We start from the raw sequence: 10,306 nt of genomic DNA on the forward strand, positions 1-10,306 counted from the left end.
GTTAACTTCTTAATGAGCAAAATGGGGGACGAAATTGAATTTTTTAAAATGAACCGCTAGATGTTGTTTGCATATGAATATATGTTAGTGGTAGAAATTTCAACAATTTCCGCATTCGGTTGGACCTCGATCTACCCGGTCAACTCAATAACCTAAATAGAACATAAAACAAATATGTTCTTAACCAGTCCTTGGCAATTCACTTTTTTCGATCTTTCAGCTCCCACACTCTCATGGGTAGGGGGTCTACTTATGGATGTCAAAATTCCGCAACGTTTGTCCGCCCATGGTGCCGCTCCCCTTAGCTAGGGAAGTTTGCTTGTGCAAAGCGTTGACCGCTCCATTAGGTGCCTTATTCACGGTGGATCGGCCTAATTTCTTTACACAATACCTATCACTATTGTATAAACATATAATAATTTTCAGATTGGTCGATTTTCATTTCAAAATTTTTGGATCGCACATAATCCTTATATGTCTTGTAATGTAGTATAACTAGTTTATTAGGCTTGTTACCCTCCATGAGCAAAATGGGGGACGAAATGGAATTTTTTAAAATGAACCGCTGGATGTTGTTTTCATATGAATATATGTTAGTGGTAGAAATTTCAACAATTTCCGCATTCGGTTGGATCTCGATCTACCCGGTCAACTCAATACCCTTAATAGAACATAAAACAAATATGCTCTTAACCGGTCCTTGGAAATTCACTTTTTTCGATCTTTTCAGCTCCCACACTCTCATGGGTAGGGGGTCTACTTATGGATGTCAAAATTCCGCAACGTTTGTCCGCGCATGGGGCCACTCCCCTTAGGGAAGTTTGCTTGTGCAAAGCGTTGACCGCTCCATTAGGTGCCTTATTCACGGCGGATCGGCCTAATTTCTTTACACAATACCTATCACTATTGTATAAACATATAATAATTTTCAGATTGGTCGATTTTCATTTCAAAATTTTTGGATCACACATAATCCTTATATGCCTTGTAATGTAGTATAACTAGTTTATTAGGCTTGTTACCCTCCATGAGCAAAATGGGGGACGAAATGGAATTTTTTAAAATGAACCGCTGGATGTTGTTTTCATATGAATATATGTTAGTGGTAGAAATTTCAGCAATTTCCGCATTCGGTTGGACCTCGATCTACCCGATCAACTCAATACCCTAAATAGAACATAAAACAAATATGCTCTTAATCGGTCCTTGGAAATTCATTTTTTTCGATCTTTCAGCTCCCACACTCTCATGGGTAGGGGGTCTACTTACAGATGTCAAAATTCCGCAACGTTTGTCCGCGCATGGTGCCTCTCTCCTTAGGGAAGTTTGCTTGTGCAAAGCGTTGACCGCTACTTTGGACGCCTTATTCACGGCGGATCGGCCTAATTTCTTTACACAATACCTATCACTATTGTATAAACATATAAGAATTTTCAGATTGGTCGATTTTCATTTCAAAATTTTTGGATCGCACATAATCCTTATATGCCTTGTAATGTAGTATAACTAGTTTATTAGGCTTGTTACCCTCCATGAGCATTGTCAGATTGATCAATTTCCATTTCGAAATTTTTGGCCCGCCCGAATAAGCCATATTTTTTTTCTATTTTTTAATTACGTTTCTCTTTTTTCTATAATATGCAATTTATCTCTTTCTTTGTAATTGATTTCATAAGTTTTGTTTTCTTTAATTTCTGTTTTCTTTGTTAGACAACAATTAATATTGGGAGATTTATATAGATAGTTAATTGAAATATTGAATATAACCACCTTAAGTAATATTAATAAATGTTATAAGTTACAAGTATTATATTAATATAAAATAGGTTCAATAAAAAACAATGAGTCTTTTATCACCAATATATACCATTAAGCCATATCTTGAGAAGAAAAAAATAATGTTTTTTTTTTGTTAAACAAAATAAGGCCCTTTTTGGCCCATTTCAGCCCTATTTGGCCCTATTTGAGGGCCAGCCCGACCTGGCCCTTTCGGCCCTAACGGATCAGGCTTTTCGGGCAGGTAAGGGTTAGCATATTTAAGCCCTGGCCCGACCCTACCCGGCCCTAAATTTTGTTGACTTTGACTAGGCCCGGCCCGACCCTAAGCCCTAAAATTTAGGGTAGGGCCGGCCCTAGCCCGGCCCATGATGACCCCTACTTCTAATTTAACCTTATTACCACTAGGTCAAGTAACCTAGAATTTGGGCTAAACACAAATTAGGGTTTACTTGAACACATATCACTAACTTCCGTTAATGTGTCGTTAAAAACTGACATGTGCCAAACATGCGACTCATTTTTCAAGGACAAATTTGTAAAATTACCCCTTTTTTTTTGTAATCTCACTTGTTTTCACTTATATTGTTACGTCCCGAACCTAGAATTAACGATTTACTCACTGTTTGGACGGTAATTGTCGAATACTTCCAACTTTTACTTTTTATGGATATTTTAGTGGCCCTAAAAGTTGACTTTTTGTTCGGGTCAAAATTTTAGAAAATGTTCTTCATGAAAGTTGTAGAGGACTTTAAACCGAGCGCGTGCATATGTGGTGCGTAAAAATTGGACTTAGTATGTGAGAGTTATGGCCAAAAATGTAGAAGTTACTGTTTATGGTAATTTATATATATATATATATATGGAAGTTACTGTTGGTAGATTTCCATTTTCGGAAATTCTACCTAGCCCCCGGTAACTCTCTCTTCTCCTTCCCCGACCCTTCCTCCCTTTCAGCCCGATTTTCTCCCTTCGATTTCTTCCTCCTCCGGCCGACCCACGACGAAATCCGGCTATCTCCAAGCTCGTCTCCTCCCCCTTGACACATATGTGGTGGTATTTTGTGGAGATTTGGTCGGAGGAGCTCGATTTTGAGCTGGGAAGGTGACTGTAGCAGTTCGCGACTTTTGCCGATTTCCTGCGATTCCGGCCATCTCCGGTCACCAAACTGGCGTCGAAGGCTCGGTTTTCGACGGAGATCTAAGGTCTTGCTTTCCAATTTGCTGTGTAGAGGCCGAATCGACAACCTAGGGTTCTTGAATTTCTGGGTTATCTTCACCGGCCGGATTCGACCATTTCCAGGTAAAATTGGGAGGTGTTGTAGTTGAGAAAATTAATCAGTGGGTTGAGTTGTTGCTGTACATGGAATTTGGTAGCCGGTGGTGGAGGTTGGTACCGGCGCGTGGGTGCCACGCGCCACCACTGTTGGTGGCGCGTGATTGGCGTGAAACAGTGTTTGGCCGGTCTTTAACTTCTGTTGTTGAGATAATTAGTCAATTATACACTTAGTTTCATAATTGCAGCTTTGGGTTAGAATTGGAGATGGAATGAGTATGGATTTTGATGTTGTTCAAAGGTGGAAATTGTTAATTGAATTACGAGGAATCCATCCATCGGATTTCCTTGATTCGGCCCTGAAGACCATACATTAAGGGAATGATATTAGTGAAGAAGATCGGGAGGTTTTGGGCAAATAAAGATAAGAGAAAAATTCAGTTACCGTCCCCAAACTATTCTGCCAAGGCCAATTTGATACCCGAACTCTCAAAAGTATCAATGTGATACCTAAAGACCTAAATTGGCATCAATGTGATACTTCCGTCCAAAATTTCTGACGGCGCCGTTTGTTTGCTGACGTGGCACTAAAAAAAAGGGCAAAATCGACTTTTTACCTCTTTTTTTTTTGTTAATTCCTCAAAAAAAGAAAATTTCAGCTACCATCCACAAACTATGCTGCCAAGGCCAATTTGATACCCGAACTCTCAAAAGTATCAATGTGATACCTAAAGACGTATTTTGACATCGAAGTGATACTTCGGTCAAAAATCTCTAACGGCGTCGTCTGTTTGTTGACACGCACAAAATGAGCGTCAATCACCGGCAACGGCCCCAAAAATTGACACGCTCGAAATGAGTGTCAATCCCTGGCAACGGCGCCAAAAATTGACACGCTCGAAATGAGTGTCAATTAATCCCCGGCAACGGCGCCAAAAATTGACACGCTCAAAATGAGCGTCAATCCCTGGCAACGGCGCCAAAAATTGACACGCACAAAATGAGCGCGTAATTTAACCCTGTAAAATGTCATCATTAGTATAGAATAAGTAGGGATCGTTCTAACCGAGGATTGAGGGTACACTTGTAATTGTGTAAACAAATAAAGAATTAAAATAATAAAGAATTATTTACAAAAATAAAATAAAGAATATAAATATATACAAGTACACACAAATAAGGGGGTTTTAAGATTTATAAAATTGAAAATTAAAATTAAATGAAATAAAGAAAATATAAAAACATATATACAAGGATGACATGTAAGAAACAAAGATCAAAACCAATTCCATATGATTAAACTCAATTCAAATCCTATAATTGATCATCTAAGTCATGAGAAAAAGTCGATCATGTGAAACATTGTGAAACATTTGAAGCAAATGATTTCCCATATTTTACTTTCCTTTACTAATTAACCTAAGTGAAAGCGCACCTAAATCAATCCTATTAAACCTTTCTTTTCATTCTTTTTCTTCTTCTTCTTCTTCTTCTTTTGGGATTTTGTTCTAGCCAAACCACCATAAGCTCCGCTCCTTCTCCTCCACCCAAGAATCAAAGAAAAATGGCTTCTGCTTCTTCTTCAAACTCAGTCCTCTTCTTCTTCTCTCTCCTCCTCCTCTCTCTCATCTCCTTCCCCTCTGCCCAAACCATCACCAACGCTGCCATCATCCTCTCCAATTCCTGCTACAAATCCATGTTCTTCGCATTCAACTCCCAACAGACTGACCCAAAACGAAAGTTGGGTGACACGATTAACAAAAAAAAAAATCAAATCTTTCTGCACCCAGAAAACTGCTCTGGGCACCCAGAGACACCCACATCTTCTTCTCCGCCAAAACCGATTTCCTTTTTCTCCGCTCAGCAGCTTTCCTCTTCCGAGGCAACCAACTGGATAATTGGTTCGTTGCACACCAAATTTTGGTGAACCTTAGCTCCACCAACCATCTTCTTTCTTCGCAGAGACCGTCACCCATTCGCTAATAGAACCTCCATTCATCAAACCCCCTCCTCCACCGCCACAACCTCAGCATCCTCCTCCTCCACTGCCGCCGTCATGTCAGTAACAACATATACCAAATACTCCAATCAAAATCACAATCATAAGGCCAAAACAACATATAACATGAATTCATGTATATAAGAACTAAAAACATACCCAGCATAAACCAAAAAAGCAAAACCAACCCAGATAGCAATTGAGCACAATTAGATCAAGAAAAAAGACTTGCCAACTGGTACTTGGTACCTTTGGCTTCTCCCACACACTGTCAATTGCTCGATTTGGGTAAATGGGTCATTTCACCTTTTTTGGGACCCACGTGCTTGCCACATCAGCAAACAAACGGCGCCGTCAGAAATTTTGAACGGAAGTATCACGTTGATGCCAATTTAGGTCTTTGGGTATCACATTGATACTTTTGAGAGTTCGGGTATCAAATTGGTCTTGGCAGAATAGTTTGGGGACGGTAGCTGAATTTTTCTCCAAAATAAAAAAGGGTAAATGGGTCATTTCACTTTTTTTTTTACCCACGTGCTTGCCACGTCAGCAAACAAACGGCGCCGTCAGAAATTTTGGACGGAAGTATCACGTTGATGCCAATTTAGGTCTTTAGGTATCACATTGATACTTTTGAGAGTTCGGGTATCAAATTGGCCTTGGCAGAATAGTTTGGGGACGGTAACTGAATTTTTCTCTAAAGATAATGTTAGGGTTTGGTTTTATTTATCGTAATTTAGTTATCCATCCTGTAATTATAGGTTTACGAACGTTATATTGTACAGGACGTGAGGAGGATTCGCTCGAGAAGGGTTCGGATCGACGGCAGGCTTAGCCGTACACTGTGAGTGGACTTTTGTTTTCAAATAAGTGATGCATGCATTTATTTTATTAAAGTATGCTCTATTTAATCAACATATTATTTTCCGAGCATATGAATTGATTTCGGAATTGGATTGCGATTTATCTCGTGGATTTGCTTTCAATAACGACTTTCATGAAGCATTTATGATTTATACCGGTTGTGAATTTCGGTTATTAAGTTGTTATGCTCGGTTTCGAATTTATAATTGATAATGGATGTTGATTTTCGACGAATTATTTCCGATGTGATTTCCGGATTTATACTATTTATATTATATTTATATTCGTCGATATGAGATTTTATTTTCGAAATGAGTTTTCGATGAAGTAAATCTTCATATTTATGCATCGACTTTCTATTTTGGCATTGGGAATGCCTTATTGATAATCTAATTATTCTTTTAGCGTGTGGGACACGCCGTTGATTTATACGACTTTTTACTAGAATTTCCGGGTACGGTTGGGAATCGTACCCGTGTTTTCTTTTTTCGTGGGACATGGGGAAGCCTTATAGATTTACTGGATTTGAATAGTTTTTACCCACTGATGCGCTCTTGGGAAGCGCATAATTTAACCCTGAAATATCGTTAGTAGTATAAGCAAATAGGGATCGTTCTATCCGGGGATTGAGGGTACACTTGTAATTGTGAAACAAATAAAGAAAAGTATTATTTACAAAAATAAAATAAAGAATATAAATATATACAATTGTATAAACAAATAAAGAATTAAAATAATAAAGTATTATTTACAAAATAAAATAAAGAATAAATATATACAAGTAACAAAATAAAAAGGGGGGGGGGTTTAAGAATTATAGAATTGAAAATTAAGATAAATAAAATAAAGAAAATGTAAAAACATATATACAAGGGTGGATCGCAAGGAACAAAGATCAAAACCACATCCATATGCAAGAAATCCAATTACAATTCCTATAGTTGATTTTAAATGTCATGAGAGAGGAGTTGATCATGTGAAACATTCGAAAGCAAATGATTTCCCATATTTTACTTTTCAATGCTAATTAACCTAAGCGAAAGCACCTAGATTAATCCTATCAAACATGCAATCAAGCCCTAGAAAGCTAGTCAATCATGACATGTTCAACGCATTAGACATAGAGAAAGGCTATCAACTCAAGTGTACAACTTAGTATGGAAAAGTCCACCTAATTGCAATCCTCTTCAATTGAATTCGATTTTTGTCCAAAACCTTTACTACTTTGATTCAAGTTTACACAAAACGAAAAGTCGATTTCATGTTCTTAAACCTAGCACCAATTACATGCAAATCCTATAAGTGTCGACCCAAATAAGATAAACATATAAAAGTTTTCTGTAAAGCAAATTTAATCGAACAAACTCACATAAGCAACTTAGAATCACAATTATAGAATTCGAAAACTTTATTTAAACATAGAAATTGGGCTTAAACTTTACCCTAAACATTATTGTTAACTAGAAACAAGTTCATACGAAATCAAACAAGGAAACCAAAAAGGTTACAAGGAAAAGGAACGAATTACACCGTGAGTGGAGATGGAGATGGAGAGCTAGATGGTTGGATCTTGAATCTTGGAAGCAAGCCTTCAAGGTGGATGATGGAGGATATGATCTTCACGGCTCCTTCTTCTTCTTCCTCTCCTTGCTTGAAAATGCAGAACTTTGCAACTAGAGAATGGAGAAGGAAAATGGAAAGGAAATGGAGAGACAAAGAAGATGAAATGGATGAAGGAATTGGTGACTAAGGAAAATGGAGAGGAAATGGTGAGACAAGAAGATGAAATGGATGAAGGAATATGTGTTAGAATGAGAGGAGAAGGTGTTTATATAGGGAAGAAAAAGAAGAGTGAAATGATGAGTGGAAGAAAAATAATGAAAGTGGAGTATGAAAGTGATTTGTAGAATATGGAAAAGAAAGAGAAATGATGAAATGAAAGCAAAGCATGAAGGTGCAGCAACATGGAAGTGATGATGATCTATTAAAGAGATTGTAGAAAAATGTATCCAAGGAAAAAGAAATGTTTTCTTCATGTGGGTGGGAAACATGAATATGTGGTGTTGAGCTGTTTTCAAGTCAGTTTCTGCCCCTTTATTCCTTCAATTATTTCTCCAACAAGACTTCATTATATGCCTTCGACTTCTTCATATGAAATTATCCACCATGAGTGTAGATTACTGTGGTAAAATTTCAGAATTTCTTGCCATGTGGTTGGGCCGGAAATGCTGCTGGACCTCTTACAGGTCCAGTTTTCCGGTTTTGCTTCTGTAGAGAATTGGGCTGATTGTTTGAAGGTCTTCCACTCATATTTTTCTCTGGCACTCTTCATAAGAAATGATCATTTGGGTGTCTAGAATGGATCTGGAAGGTTTCAGCTCATTTGAAGTTCATTTGGTCAGGCGGCCGCTCCTTCTTCTTTGCTTGGCTTGGTTTCTCCTAGCCGGAGTAGGAATATGTGTAAAATTGATCTTTTAGTACATTTCCATTTTTCTCCATCATTTCCAGGTAATTATGGACCTAACGCTCATTTCACCTTCATTTACTCCAATGTACCTAAAAATAGAAATTGAATTAAAAATCGATTCGTTAAGGAATTAACTAAGCAAAATGTGAGGAATTAACTATTAAAATACCGCATTAAAATGCTCCTATCACCCACCATACCTGGGTCATCATATTTATTGCTAGCTGGCCTATTAGTACTCCTCCCTACTTACTATGTGTTCGTGGGCGAGTAAGAGCAGAGCATGGGATGCTCCAGAGTGTGGGACACTCCGACCTGAGCCTGGGAGGCTCCATTCTTTCATATGGTGAAATTCCTTCCCATATTCTATCGTTATTGACTAGCGGGGCTAGTCCGATTTCTTTTAGTCAGCGGGGCTGGTATGTTTTTCATGAGTTATTGAATTTAAAGAAATACGTTTTATAAACGTTGCATGCATCGAGATTTTATAAATGTAAATCTGTGGGAAAGTATAAACTGTTCTTCCGTTATGCTTATTTATTTTGTCCACTCACGCTAACGTTTTTATGCACTTTCCCTTGGGCCCTTTGGTTTCAATTGCCCAGATCGCAGCGTTGCTGACCGGCTTAGGAGTGGAGGCTAGCACCACCTTTGCCATCTATCCTCAGTAGGTTATTTATTAACCTACTTTATGTATCATATGTAAATTGTGTTCTTTAGATTGCTCTGTTTACCTTGGAAGGATGGATTTATACATTTGTATAATTATGAGTGTATGGGAGTTGTGTAATATTGGAAGAAGTTTGAAGGATTTGATTTGCTGGGTTGTAATTTATATAAGTGGTTATGTTTGTGTAGTACGATGTTTATACTTGGAAATTTGCGGATTGTTGCTAGGAAGCAGGGTGGCTTCAAGCATAGAAATTTATTATACTTAGAAGTGTTTTCAGCAGGTTTAGGGTTGTCCACTTTTAGGAGAAGTTCTGTCGAATTTTCCCGAAAAGTGGGCCCCGCAGGTCCATCTTGGAGTTAGGAGGGTAATTCCGGGGTGGGTCCTGACATATATTGTGGCAATATGGCTATAAAAAATGAGACTATCAAAAGGAAAAACTTTCAACTTCAATTAAAAATAGGGTTAAATACTGTTTACTCCTTGAACTTTCAGGGAAAAAACAGTTCAGTCCCTCCCTTTTCAATTTCACACGTTTACTCCCTCAACTCTCAATTTTGGACCAATAGGTCTATTCCGTTTCTCTCCGTCCAAAAATTCTGTTAAATTGCTGACATGGCAGTCCTTCTACAGTAAAATGTCTATTCTACCCTCACTTACATTTTTTATTTTTTTTCAATTTATTCTTTTTTATTTATTTATTCTTTATCTCTTTTTTCTTCTTCTTCTGTTTATCTCCTCCCCTCGCCTCCCCATCGCCACAGCGCTTCAACCCCGTCCTCGCCACTGCCACCGCCACTTCACTTCAACCCCAATCTCTGCTTCTCTTCTCTCCTTTCCCCCCAGCAAAGGTACTCTCCCTCTACACACAATTTCTGCACATCCAAGAACATATCAAAACTCCAAGATACAAAACAGAACGTTATAGAAAAAAACTGCGAGCTTGGCAAAACCCAGATCAAAAGGAACGTCGGAGAAGCCTTCGTGCTCGCCCTCCCCTGGCCCGAGCCCTGTGGCCAGCGATCTCTCTCTCTTTCTCCCTCTCCCTCTCTCCAAATCCCCAAATTTGAAAAACTCAAAACCTCCTCTCCCTGCTTCTGCAAAATCAAGCTCACCAACTCGATCCCCCCACCAATTCTCCGCCGTCCCTCTCATCGTCGACCACGACGCCGCCGGCTCCCACTCCCACTCCCTCAACACCTGCTTCAACCTCACCAAACCCCAAATCGAAACCCAGCCTCCAAGCGCCCTAGCC

This window comes from Rosa chinensis, chromosome 2 (assembly GCF_002994745.2).
Source record: "Rosa chinensis cultivar Old Blush chromosome 2, RchiOBHm-V2, whole genome shotgun sequence".
In the NCBI taxonomy this organism is placed as follows: Eukaryota; Viridiplantae; Streptophyta; class Magnoliopsida; order Rosales; family Rosaceae; genus Rosa; species Rosa chinensis.